Genomic DNA, 15,517 nt, shown 5'->3' with positions numbered 1-15,517 from the left:
CGTCTAGCTCTGTGGGTCTTTTATAGGAAGGATAAAGAAATTTAGATGGGAATGCAAAATATCTTCCACTGACCCTGAGAAGGGGACCAATGGACTGAATTGTTGAAAGCAATGAAGAGCAATTACAACAGTAGTAATAACATTAAAAATAAGAAAAACACTTTGAGAAGTCTCAAAAATGAGCAATACCCGACCTTGCAATGGAGATTCAATTTAATTGGTTCAGACCATGGAACAATTTTTGTCATAGGACATTGTAGAAATCAACTGGCAAACACTCAGCAATTCGTGGAGGCGGATAGATTAGTGTGATGCCAACAGAAGCAGACAATCCACAAGCTTACTGATGAGATCGTGGAAACAGCCAGGCAAGAGAGTTCCTCTAAAACCACCAGTGTTTTTGGGGAAAAGGAAAACTCCACATATGACCACGGATTACAGGCTCTGAGGAGAAACACCATGCGCAGCACACTATGGGGGAAACAATTTCCTGAATGGTCCAGCTAGCCACCAGACAAGTGAACAAGAAGAAAGAAAACAACAACAATAGCAAGCCCCAGGGAGTTATCATTACCCAGAGTTACTACAATAGATTATACAAGGTATCCAATTTTCAACAACAAATCCTAAGATATGCAAAGAAACAGTAATAGGTGACCTTCCTAATGCACAGTAGAAAAGTGAGACAGCAGAAACATTTGAGAGGGCCCAAACAGTGGACTTAGCAGACAAAGACTTCGATGAACCTTTCTAAATGTATTCCATGAACTAAAGGAAATCATGTTTAAAGAATTAAAGAAAGGTATATTGACCATGTCTTATTAAATAAAGAATATCAGTGAAGAGATAGAGGTTATTAAAAAGAACAGAATGGAAATTCTAATTTAGCATTATGAGTGAAATAAGAATCAACTAGACAGGTGCAACAGTAGATCTGAGCTGACAGAAGAATCCGCAAGCTTGAAGATACATTGATAATGATGATGCAATGTGAAGAACAGAAAGGTGAAAGAATGAAGATAAATGAGCACAGACTCAGAGAAATGTGGGACATTAAGTACACCACAGATACGTAATGGGAAAGTACCAGAAGGAGAGTAGATGGAGAAAAGAACAGAAAAAGAATTTCCAAGAAATTGGCTGAAAAACCCCCAAAATTTGGCTAAAACAGAAATACAAAGAAACAAACACCTGCACATCGAAAAAGTTCATCAACCTCTAAGTAGAATAAACATAAGGAAATCCACAATCAGACCCATAAGCGTCAAAACATTTAAAGGAAAAGGCAAAGAGAAAATCTTCAAAGGAGAAAAAGAAAACTAACTCATCACAATTAAGAGAACCCGAAAGAATCAGCAGCTAGTTTGTCATCAGAAACGGTGAAAACGGATCAGTAGAATGATATAAAAATAAAAATCTGTCAGTCAAGAATTTCATATCCAGAAAAAACTGTCTTTCAAAAAAATGCAAATCCAGATATACAAAACAAAGATGATTTTTTACTGTTAAAAAAAAATCGGCTACATTAGTTTCTACAAGCTGCCGTAACAAATGACGAAAAACTGGTTGGCTTAAAACAACAGGAATTTGTTATCTCACCATTCAGGAGGACAGAAACCTAAAATTTAAGGTGTTAGTGCGGCTGTGCTCCCAATGAAGGGTCTAGGGAAGAATCCTTCCTTGTCTCTCTCCGCTTCTGGTGGCCCCAGGTGTTCCTTGATATATGGCGGAACAAGTACATTCTCTGCCTCCATCGTTGCGTGGCTTTTTTTTTTTTTTTTTTTCCTTTTGGTCTTTTTCGTGTCTCCAAATCTCCCTCTCTTTGTAAGGATCCTAGCCCCTTCGAAAAGCCTCAATACATTTATAAGGCACTGAAATCATACAAATCATGTTCTCTGACTATAAGAAAACTAAAAATAAGTAACAGAAGCAAATTTGAGAAATTCAGAAATATGTGGTAATTAAATAAAAAAATGAATGAGAAATAAATCACAAGAAAATTAGAAAATGCTATGAATAAAATGAAAACACAACATTCAATCTGTTTGAGTTGCAGATCAAAAAAATTGTTTAGGTAGAAACCTATAGCTATCATCATCCATATTAAAAAAGGAAGCTGATGTTGCCTCAGTAGCCTAAGCATCCACCTTAGAGAACTTAAAAGAAGCGAGAAAACTAAATCTCAAACAAGAAGAAAGGAGGGGAAAGTGAAGACTGGAGTGGGAGCAAATGAAATAGAGCTGGAAAAACAATAGAGCAAATGGATAAAACTTAGAACAGGCTTTTTGAAAAGATTAATAAAATCGACAAAGTTTCAAAAGACTAACCAAGAAAACAAGAGGGGAGACCTCAAATTACTAAAAAATGTGAATGAAAACAGGAACAACACTACTGTCTTCACAGAAATAAAAACGTCGTAGGAGAGAATGCTATGAACAACTGAATGATAATGAATTAAATGAAATGGACAAGTTCCTAGGAAGAAACTAATTATTGAAACTGAGTCAAGAAGAAATAGAAAATTTGATGTATAAGAAGAATGTGAACTTGTAATTTAAAACGTCCTACAAAGAAAAGCCCCAGCTCAGATGACTTCATTGAAGAAATTTACACAAGGTTAAAAGAATTGCCACACACACACACACGCACACACACACACAAAAGATATGTGAGGTGATGCAAATGGTAAATAGCTTGATTTAGCCATTCTGCAATGTATACATACATGAAAACATCATGTTGCATACCATACTTATTTGTATATAAATATATATACACACACTTTTTACTTTTCAGTTATAAAGACTAGCTTGTAAAAGAAATAAAAATAAGAATTAATACCAATTCTCCACTAATGCTTCCAAAAAATTAAAGAGAAGATAATATACAGAGACTCATTCTAGAGATCAGTAATATCTTAGTACCAAAACCAGGCAGATAAATAAAAAATGATATCTTTTATGAATATATAAAAAATCTTCAACAAAATAACAGCAATTTAAAGTCAGCAACATATAAAAAGGATTATACACGATAACCAAGCAGGATTAATCCTGGAAGTCAAAGGTGGTTTATCATACACAAAAAAAAAAAACCTATGCAATGAACTATATTATTAGAATAAAGGTAACGAAAACCGCAAGATTACATAAAAAATGCAGCAAAAACATTTGACAGAATCCAATACTCTTTTAGAGTAAAAGCAATAAAAATAGAAACTCACTCAACTTGATAAAAGGCATCTACAAAATTTCCGTAGCTAATGGAATATATAATGTTGAAAGACTGATTTTTTTCTCCCTAAAATACTCTTTTTTTCAGGTTTTTAAAGTACACATAACAGAAAATTTGACATCTTGACTATTTGAAATGTTATTTTAAATACATTCACAATGTTGTGTAACCATCAATGCCATCCATTTCCATATTTTTTTTTTTGTAAAACCAAAGCTCAATATCCATGAAACAATAGATCCCCATATTCCTCTCTCTTTAGCCCTTGGCAATCACCATTATACATTTTGTCTCTATGATTTTGACTGCTTTAGATATCTCATATAAGTGAAATCATGTAGTACTTGTCTTTTTGTGACTGGTTTACTCTACTTAGCAAAATATCCTTAAAGTTCCATGTGTAGCATACTGCAGACTTTTCTTCTTTTTTAAGGCTGAACAATATTCAATTGTATGTATGTACCACCTTTAACTAATATATTCATCATCTTTCATCACTTGCTTGCTTCCAGATTTGGGTTATTGTGGATAATACTGTTATGAACATGAACGTACAAATATTTCTTTGAGACCATGCTTTCAGTTCTATTTGGCATATATCCAGAACCAGAATTGCTGCGTCATATGGTAATTATACTTTTAGTGTTTTGAGGAACCACCATACTGTTTTCCACAGCGGCTGTACCATTTTATATTCCCAATGAGACTGAACAAGGATTTCAGTTTCTCCACATACTCACCACCTCACTAACACTTATTATTTGTGTGTGTGTGAGTGTGTGTGTGTGTTTAGTAGCATCCTAATGAGTGTGAGGTGATATCTCATCATAGTTTTGATTTGCATTTCCATAATGATTAGTGGTGTTAAACGTCTTTTGATGTGCTTTATGGCCATGTGTATATCTTCCGTGGAGAAATGGAGAAATGACTATTCAAGTGTTTTGCCCATTTTTTAATGGAATATTTTTTCCTTTTGTTGAGTTTTAGTTTTATATATATTCCGGATATTACTCTTATTATCAGGCATATGATTTACAAATTCTTCTATTTCAGGGCTGCCCTTTTATTTTGTTTATATTGTTTTCTAATGTTCAATTTAAAAGTTTATGAGGTCTGATTTGTCTATTTTTTCTTTCGTAGTCTGTCTTTGGTGTCATATCAAAGAAATCATTGCCAAATCTAGTGTCATGAAGTTTTTGCCCTATGTTTTCCTCAAAGAGTTTTATAGTTTTAAGTCTTACATTTATGTGTTTGATCTATTTTGAGTTAATTGGATATGGTGTTATGTAAGGGTCCAATTTCATTCTTTTGCATCTGGATATATAGTTTTCCCAGCATCATTTCTTGAAAATTTCTCTTTTCTCATTTAATGTCTTGCTAAACTTGTCAAAAAATATTTTGTAATATATGCAAGAATTTAGTTCTAGATTCTCTATTTTATTCCATCGCTATATATGTCTGTCTTTATGCCATTACCACACTATTTTGATTACTGTGGTTTTAAAATAAGTTTTGAAATCAAGAAGTTTGAATTCTTCAGCTTTTTTTTTTTTTCATTATGTTTTGACTATTCAGGGTCCTTTGAGAATTCATAGGTCTTTTGTGATGGGTGTTTTTGTAACAAACATCACTGGGATTTTGATAACTCCCAGAAATCTAGAACAAAACAAGAATGACCGTTGTGTAACTCCTATTCAGTATTGTACTAGAGGTTCCTAGTAGGGCAATTGGGAATAAAAATAAATAACAGGCATTCAGATTGAAAAGGAAGGTGCAAAGTTGTCTCAGTTTGAAAATGACATGATCTTGTATACAGAAATTCTTAAGGTATCAAGTATAATTTTTACACCTAATAAATGAGTTAAGCAAGGTTTTAATAGATGTATGGTTAATGTTTTTAAAAATTTGTATTTTATACTCTGGCAATAAACAAGCCAACAATGGAAGTAAGGAAAGAATTCCATCTGTAATAGTATCAAAAAGAATAAAATATGTATGAATAAATTTAACAAAAAAAGTGCCAGATGCACACTGAAAATTAAATAGGCGAAATAATAATCTTTTTAACAAATAATGCTGGAACAACTGAATACCCCCTTGCAAAAGAATGAGTTTGACCCCTACCTCACAACGTGCACAAAACTTAACTGAAACTGGGCCACAGACCTAAATATAAAAGCTAAAAATATAAAACATTTGGAACAAAAATAATAGGAAATATCCATAACTTAGGGTTAAGAAATGATTTCTTGGCCGGGCGTGGTGGCTCATGCCTGTAATCCCAGCACTCTGGGAGGCTGAGGCAGGCGGATCACGGGGTCAGGAGATCGAGACCATCCTGGCTAACACAATGAAACCCCGTCTCTACTAAAAATATAAAAAATTAGCCAGGCGTGGTGGCAGGTGCCTGTAATCCCAGCTACTGAGGGGGCTGAGGCAGGAGAATGGTGTGAACCTGGGAGGCGGAGCTTGCAGTGAGCCGAGATCGCTTCACTGCACTCCAGCCTGGGCGACAGAGCGAGACTCTGTCTCGAAAAAAAGAAATTATTTCTTAGCTATCTCACCAAAGCATAAGTGATAAATGAACAAACAAAAAATCCTTAAACATTTGAATGTATCAAAACAAAAACTTTTATACTGCAAATGACATCATCAAACTGAGAAGACAACTCACAAAATGTGAGAAAATATGTTCATATTATATTTCTGAAAAGGGACTTATATAAAGAATGTGTAAAGATCTCTTAACACCCAACTACAACAAAACGTAACACAATTTAAAAATGGGCAATGATATCAATAGGCATTTGTTCAAATAAAATATATAAGTAGTCAATAAGCACAAAAATGATTAATGTTATTAGTTATTAGAGAAATACAAATCAAAATCACAGCAAAATACCATTTCATTGGATATTGAAATCCTCAGTACGATGTATATAATAGAAAATACAGACAATAATATGTTGGTGAGGATATGAAGAAATTTTAACCTTCAAAATTTCCTTGTGGGGATACAAAATGATGAAGTCACTTAATAAAACAGGATGGATGTTTTTCAGAATATTTACCATAGAGTTACCACGTAATCTAGGAATTTTACTTTTAGGTATTTACCCCAAAATATGAAAATGTGTCTACAAAAAACTTGTACTCAAATGTTCATAGTGGTATTATTTATGGTATCCAAAAAGTAGAAACAACTCAGTGTCCATCAGCTAGTGATTGGACAAAATGTGCTACACACATACAATAGAGTATCATTTAGAAATAAAAAGAATGAAGTCCGGAAACATGCTGCAGTATGAATAAACCTTGAAAACATAATATAAGTGAAAGAAGTCAGATCATGGTGATGTTTGCACAATTGTAAATATCCTCAAATACATTGAATGTTACACTTTAACGTGATTTATGCGGCATGTGAATTATATCTTGATGCAGCTATTAACAAATATATGGGATTTTGGAAGGCATTGACAGACATACTTTATGAATCAGGCCAGTGCAGTGCATTGCTGGGACATCAAAAGCCCGGTCTCTGTCCTATGATTGAGCCCTTTACAGATGTGAGTTTATAGGTTCCCTGCCCAACTAGCCTTCTCTAACTTTTCTGGGACATTGTTTCACCTTATATCTTCCTGTTGTTCTTAAGTCAATAATGCATCCTCACTAGAACATTTTCAGTGTGAAATGTACCAGGATTTTCTTGGTCTTTTTACATGTCTGTCGTCATGGTGCTGAGGTGGTCTGTTAACAAACGTACCCAAAGTGAGATTCACCACCTCCTGACCCTTTTTCTTGGGCTGTGAATCACCTCAACATGGATATATTGTTCATTGACCAGTGGGTGTTCCATCTTGTTTACATGTAAGTTCAGTATATTGGACTGCTGTCCAAAGATGCTGTCCAAAGGAAGATGGCCTGCTGTCCAAAGAAAATTTTGTCTCATTGACTGTCCTTGTAGGATGCTTCTAGACACTGATTCTGTGATTTAATAAAAATGCTACTTGTCAACAGGCATGATCTACATCCACCACTACAGCAGGTCACAGCAGAGCGTTGCTCTACCTATTGACCCAAAGTAGTGCCCCAATTCACAGTACACCTCTCATCTTTGGTGGTTTCTGATTAAGCTCCTTTATGACATAATCTGTGAATCACCCTTGATTATCTTACCTTTGAATATGTGTCCTGATTAAAAGATGCATTTCAGGGAGAGGGGTCTGTGCCACAAGATGGATAGGAGATATCCAACATTCCACGTCTCAAGAATTCCAGAACCAATATAACGAATATATAGACAGTGTTGGGAAAAAGGCGTGTGCTGAGACCCACTGAGCATTACAATATAAAAGCCATCCTATTGACAATTTCCATCAGCCTGGAACTGTTGTACATCAAAGACTAAACTCAATTATTAAACTTCTCAAGTCAGTCCAACTTCCTTTTTCAGAATTATTTTATAATTGGTGGTTATTTTTCTACTTGTTAAATATTCAGTGGGTTTAAACTTTTTTTTTTTTCTGATTTTTCATGAGAAAATCCTGTTGTGCTTTTTCTCATCAACGTGATTCCACTTTCACAGTGGCTGCTGACTTCTCACACTACATATCCCTCACATTGCCATTAAATATGATTTATGTGATAATTTACATAATTACATAAGTAATTTATGTAATTATTTACCTTACTTTACAAATAACTCTTTTAACATAAAAACATATCTATAGTCTTTTACTCAGCTAGGTTTCTGAGGTTTCTGCCACACATCATCTTCAGAACGTCTAAGAATTCACCATGGTGACATATTCCTAAACAGATTTCCCTGTTGCAGACAGAGTTGTAATAACTGCTGATGAAATCCTGAAGAATGTTGATGTATTGAAATGTATTTTGAGAACCACATTTTAGATTTCAAATTTTATTGAAGATCATTTCAAACTCTGTTTTAACCATAAAATTGGTGACAACATGATGGATGCTGTACCCTTATGAAAGTTTCTTCATAGGCTTATTAGAAATTCCCTCCTCCTCTCAGGATGTCTTGACTTTTGTTGCTCTCAGTCTTATGCAAACTGTGATTTAAGAGTCTCAGCAACTTCATGACACGTCTTAGGCTAAGAAAACTTTGAATGTGAATCAATATCTATTAAAATAAAAATTTGTTCCTCTTGGATTTGTGTCTCGGTCAGTCACTTCAGATCCCTCTGCAACTGTAGCTCACATCTGTCAGGGTTTAGGGGAACTGAGGTAGTTTGAGGGGACCATAAACTCTTTCCACATTCAATATTTAGTTACTTGTCTCTGCTCACCACATCCTTTCCCCTTCAAGCTTCACTAGACCAGCAAGGCACCCTCACAACTGCCAAGCATTCCCATGGAACCCTTAATCTCCTCTGAGAAGCTCTACATGTCTTTGAAGTCTTGAAGCTAATCAAGGTTTAGAGAAACAAAACAACAATAAAATGTGTGTCACAAGTTATAAATTCTGATTTTATCTCCTACCAACCTGGCCTTCTTGCTGTTTCTTTAAAGTGCCCATTGTTCCAGCTGCCTTGGTGTTTACATTTCTTTGTATATAGAATATTTTTTCTCAGATAACTTTTAATTGACAATTTTGCTTAAATGCCTCATTATTAAAGTCTCTACCCTCATTCTTGTGCAAATCAATGTAAAAAATATTATGTGGCTTAAACTTGGTATTGTGGAAACCTGGTACCTGATGGCTCCATTGCACTTTGCTGAGCTGTTGCAAAGAGAGGCCCGCCACAGTTGGAGGTGCAGGTACACGTGCTTCAGTTGGATGACTGATTGATAGCTGTCCTTTCTCCGGAAAGGTGGGGTGGGCACTTTTTTGTGTATTCGTGTAGCTGGGGTATGCTGTATTCAGTCTTTTCTGCACATACTTATAGAATATGACTACTCATCAGATTGAAAGTCAGTAGAGAGAAAGAGCTGTTACCTATTCCAACAGAGTTTTTTTTTTTTTTTTGATATATATGTAGTGAGATTGAGAAGATGAAGATATAAGACTAGCAGGTTAACCATCTAGTGGCACTCCCCACCCCTCCCAGCACACCTGGGATTTCCCCCTAAAGAGCAATTATGAAGGCTCAGACCTGTGTTTCTAGGGTGTGCCCCCAGGCCAAGGCATTGGCATTCGATCCCTCTGACATCAGAGGACTCTATCAGGGCCCCGGCCAACAGGCAGCAAAGCAGGGTCTGCACTAGGAGAGACACATGTTCAAGAGCGCTTTCATTCCTCACCAAACAAAAGCTTTCCTAAGAGGTAATCAAATTGCTTATGTTGAAGCTTAGCATCCAGCCACACATTTAGTTATTTATTCATTCACTCATTCAGTCATTCATTCTCTCAACTTCTGTTTCTGCTAAGTCAGTTAATGGGCTGAGCATTTTACTTGGGACAGGAAACACAAGCTGGACGGCACACACCAGTCCTGTTCTCTAGAAGCCTGCAGCAGACTGGGAGGAGAGTCCACAATCACACAGGAAATTTTACAGTGGTAGCTACAGTAAGAGCTACAGAAGAATATGCAGCTACAACATATTGTGAAATGGTTTAACAATATACCTAAGGGAAACTGGAGGTTCACAACAACCCACGGGAGAAAATGCCACTTACAAGAAGACATGAAAGCTGTGCAAGGCCCACCTTGATATTTGATTATGACTTGGTCTTGGCACCTTATTTTAAAAATCTGTTTCACCTGCCTTGCACACTCGGACCCCTGCCTGAGTGGTCACATGGGAGCACTGTCAAGTCCCCACATCAGCCAAGGCTTCTCTGAAGGCTGTGAGAATGCTGGCTTCTCTGTGCACGTGCCATTGCACACCGACCTCGTTCTCGGTGTCCTGAGCCACTCCTGCTGCCTGCCGAGGACAGAGTGGGATCGTGACCAGAAGCAGGTATGGAAAACACCTTTGGGACTCTTGAGTTGTTTAAATATATTTAATCAGAATCATGACATGTTGTATTTTTAGGGAAATACGATTAACTTCTAAAATTAAAGTATTTAATTTAGTTGATGAGTTTATCCTCAATTAGAAAATAAAGTATTTTCCAATGCTTTATTAGAAATAACATATTTTCTAATACTTTATTAGAAATAAGGTAAGGTATTTTCTAATACTTTATTAGAAATAAAATAAGATATTTTCTAATACTTTATTGAAATAAAGTATTTTCTAATACTTTATTGAAATAAAGTATTTTCTAATACTTTATTGAAATAAAGTATTTTCTAATACTTTATTGAAATAAAGTATTTTCTAATACTTTATTGAAATAAAGTATTTTCTAATACTTTATTGAAATAAAGTATTTTCTAATTGAGGATAAACTCGTCAATTAAATTAAATGCTTTAATTTTGAAGTTAATTGTATTTCCCTAAAAACACAATGTGTCATGGTTCTGACTAAATATATTTAAGCAACTCAAGAATCCCGAAAGTGTTTTTAACACTTACCAGCTTTTCACGTCAGTCAGAAAGGCTATTACTAAAAAATCAAAAAAATAACAGATGTTGGAGAGTTTGTGAAAGAAAAGGAATGCTTATGTTGGTGGGAGTGTAAATTAGTTTAACCACTGTGGAAGACAGTGTGGCAATTCCTCAAAGGCCTAAAGACAGAAATACCATTTAACCCAGCAATATAAATCTTTCTGTTATAAAGACACATGCATGTGTATGTTCATTGCAGCACTACGGACAATATCAAAGACATGGAATCTTACCTAAATGCCCATAGATGATAGATTTGATAAAGAAAATGTGGTACATATACACCGTGGAATACTATGCAGCCATGAAAAAGAATACCTTGGCTTTTGTGGGAACATAGATGGAACTGGAGGCCATTATCCTTAGCAAACTAATGCAGGAAGAGAAAACCAAATACCACATATTCTGACTTCTAAATGGGAGCTAAATGATGAGAACACATGGACACATGGAAGGGAACAAACACATGGGCCAGTTGAAGGGTAGAGGGTGCTGAAGGGTGAAGGAAGAGAATCAGAAAAAATAATAAGTAGTAGGCTTAATACTTGGATGATAAAATAATCTATACAATGAACCCCCATGCCACAAGCTTACCTATCTAACGAACCTGCACATGTACCCCTGAACTTAAAATACAAGTTAAGAGAAAGAAAATACCTTCCACATAGTGAAGAGAATGGCGAACAAGATTAAAGAAGCAATGTTTCAAGTAAGAAGAACAGATACTTTCAACAAATGCCACTTATTTTATAAGTAAACCAACTGGCATTAGATTAGAAATCAGGCAGCCTACAGGGGGTCATCTCACATCTCATTGCTCTGGCTTCTGTAAGTTAATATGATGCACTTAGGATTGGCTGGCACTTGCCTACAGTGGGTTACGACAAGCTGAGTCCAGCAGGATCTACTGGGAAGAGGCTGACAGGGAAAGAGGATAACTCAAAGGCGCAAAGCAGATCAGGGCATACCAGTGAAGATGAGGGGAAATGGGCACTCTTACATGTTTCATCTAAGAATTGTATCAGGTCCTGCTTGCATTGCTATAAAGGAATACCCCAGACTGGGTAACTTATAAAGGAAAGAGTTTGAATTGGCCCACGGTTCTGCAGGCTATGCAAGCATGACACTGGTGTCTGCTGGGCTTCTGGTGAGGGACTCAGAAACTTTTATTCATGGCAGAATTCAAAGTGGGAGCAAGTATACCAGAGAGAGAGAGAGAGAGAGAGAGAGAGAGAGAGAGAGCGCGCAAAAAGTGGGAGGGGAGGCGCCACACATTTTTATTCAACCAGATTTCAAGATAACTCACTCACTGTCACGAGGACAGGACCAAGCCATGAGGGATCCATCCTCATGACCCAAATACCTCCCAACAGGCCCCACTCTCATATTGGGGATCACATTTCAACATGAGATTTTTGAGGGGACAACATCCAACCTGTATCAAGAATATAAACTGGGACCCCATTTCTGAAATCTTGTCTATTGCAATTTGAAATTAATAACTGAATACTATTTACAATGTCACAAAAATAGAATACTTAGGTCTAAATCCAAGAAAACATATATAGAATCTATTTGTGGAAAACTAAATATCAAAGATCAAAAGTAATGGAAAGATATTCTGCGTCCATGGAATAGAAGACTCGATATTGGTAAGCTATCAATTCTTCCCAGCTTGATGTATAAATTCAATGGAATCCCAGTTAAAGTGCCAGCAGGCCATTTTAGGTTATTTGTGCTTTATCGTGGTAAACTGATTCTAAGTCTGTATGGAAAGGCGAAAGACCCAGAATAGCCAACACTCCACTGAGGAAGAACATATTGGAAGACTGAACTACCTGACTTCCAGGTTTACTCTGAAGCTACAGGAAACATGGTAGTGAGGTACTTGCAGAAATAAGCATATAGATTAATGGAACAGAACAGAGAACCCATAGTGACTCAAAAAATATATTCAATTGCTCCTTGGCAAGCAAATGAAACTCAATGGGGAAACGATAGTCTTTACAACAAATCATGTTGGAAGAATTGGAATCCATATTAAAAAATAAACTCAGAAAACTTACACCTTTTGCGAAATTTAGCTAAAAATGTATGAGAGTTAAATAGAAAAGAAATACTATTAAGCTTCTAGAATTTAATACAGAAAATGATGGGTTTTTTTTTGTTTTGTGATGAGGTTTTAGATATAATACCAAATAGATGAAATATAAAAAGTTGATAATTTGGAAATTTAAAACTTCTGTGAAATGTAATGTCAAGAGATTGGAAACAGTAAAGAATATATATTTTTCAATATATAAAGAACTCTTAAAAGTCAACAATGGCAAAAAACTCAATTAAAAAATGAGCAGAAGATCTGAATAGGCTCCTCACCAAAGAAGATATGCAAATAATAAATAAACACATGAACACAGGCTCAAAATTATTTTTCACTAGGGAATTTCAAACTGAAACAACAAATACCTTCTATTCCATAAGCAATTTTTAATCATTATTTATTTATTTATTTATTTGAGTCCCAGGGATGAAACCGACTTGATAGTGGTGGATAAGCTTTTTGATGTGCTGCTGGATTCGGTTTGCCAGTATTTTATTGAGGATTTTCACATCGATGTTCATCAGGGATATTGGCCTGAAATGTTCTTTTTTTGTTGTATATCTGCCGGGTTTTGGTATCATGATGATGCTGGTCTTATAAAATGAGTTAGGGAGAAGTCTCTCTTTTTCTATTGTTTGAAATAGTTTCAGAAGGAATAGTACCAGCTCCTCTTTGTACCTCTGGTAGAATTTGGCTGTGAATCTGTCTGGCTCTGGGCTTTTTTGGTTAATAGGCTGTTAATTACTGCCTCAATTTCAGAACTTGTTATTGGTCTATTCAGGGATTCGACTTCTTCCTGGTTTAGTCCTGGGAGAGTGTGTGTGTCCAGGAATTTCTAGTTTATTTGCGTAGAGGTGTTTATAGAATTCTCTGATGGTAGTTTGTATTTCTGTGGGATCAGTGGTGATACCCCTTTATCATTTTTTATTGTGTCTTTTTGATTCTTCTCTTTTCTTCTTTATTAGTCTGGCCAGCTGTCTGTATTGTTAATTTTTCCAAATAAACAGTTCCTGCCTGAAACTACCATCAGAGTGAACAGGCAACCTACAGAATGTGAGAAAATTTTTGCATTCTACCCATCTGACAAAAATCTAATATGAAGAATCTACAAGAAACTTAAACAAATTTACAAGAAAAAAAGCAAACAACCCCATGAAAATGTGGGCAAAGGATATGAACAGACACTTCTCAAAAGAAGATATTTATGCAGCCAACAAACATATGAAAAAAAGCTCATCATCACTGGTCATTAGGGAAATCCAAATCAAAACCACAATGAGAGACCATCTCACTCCAGTGAGAATGGTGATCATTAAAAAGTCAGGAAACAACAGATGTAGAGAGGATGTGGAGAAATAGGAACACTTAATACACTGTTGGTGGGAATGTAAATTAGTTCAACCATTGTGGAATACAGTGCAGCGATTCCTCAAGGGTCTAGAACCAGAAACACCATTTGACTCAGCAATCCCATTACTGGATATATGCCCAAAGGATTATACATAATTTTATTATAAAGACACATGCACACGTATGTTTATTGCAGCACTATTCACAATAGCAAAGACTTAGAACCAACCCAAATGCCCATCAATGATAGACTGGATAAAGAAAATGTGGCACATACACACTATGCAATACTATGCAGCCATAAAAAGAATGAGTTCATGTTATTTGCAGGGACATGGATGAAGCTGGAAACCATCATTTTCAGCAAACTAACACAAGAGCAGAAACCAAACACCACATGTTCTCACTCATAAGTGGGAGTTGAAAAATGGGAACACATGGACACAGGGAGGGGAACATCACACACAGGGACCTGTCAGGGAGTGGGGGGGCAAGGGGAGGGAGAGCATTAGGATAAATACCTAATGCACGTGGGGCTTAAAACCTAGATGACAGCTTGATGGGTGCAGCAAACCACCATGGCACACATACACCTATGTAACAAACCCGCACGTTCTGTATATGTATCCCAGAACTTTAAGTATTTTATATATATAATATAATATATATGTGTATACACACACACACACACACACACACATACAATAAAAAGGAAATTGCAAAATATGTAATAGATAAAATGAAAATAGAAAAATTTTCTCAAAATTGCTGAATTAAGTTTTGGTAATGGTAAATGAAAAATATTTGTCAGTGTAAATAAAGCAAAAATTAAAATAAATTGGAATTATTAGTATAAAGTTGAAACACTGGCAGAGAAGATGAAGAAAATTTAAAATATACAAACATTTCAGAGAGAACAAAAGAAGTAAGAAAGAAATGAAGAAAACATTACTACTACTACTCATAATAATAATGTGAAATGACTGAATTGAAGACAAAATACGTTTCTAATTAAGAAGTTTTTCTGATTGCAATAAAATATTAAAGAAGAAATACAACACTTTAAAATATCCTGAAGAAATTGTCACCCTTCAATGAGGAAAATAAAACCTTACAAGCTCTTCTAATTGCTTTTTCATAAAAAACAATTTACTTTCAAAATAAAGAGGATATAATTTTCATTGGGCTTCTCATCTTCTATAGTGGAAGCTAACAATGTTTGACTTATGCAGTTTTGATGAGACAATGTTTTTCAGCAATTTTTCTGTCAGGTAATGCTACCACTTTTTATTCTGCTGAGAATTGTTT

This window comes from Pongo pygmaeus, chromosome 4, assembly GCF_028885625.2.
Source record: "Pongo pygmaeus isolate AG05252 chromosome 4, NHGRI_mPonPyg2-v2.0_pri, whole genome shotgun sequence".
NCBI classification, from domain to species: Eukaryota; Metazoa; Chordata; class Mammalia; order Primates; family Hominidae; genus Pongo; species Pongo pygmaeus.
This window is presented reverse-complemented; position numbering follows the sequence as displayed.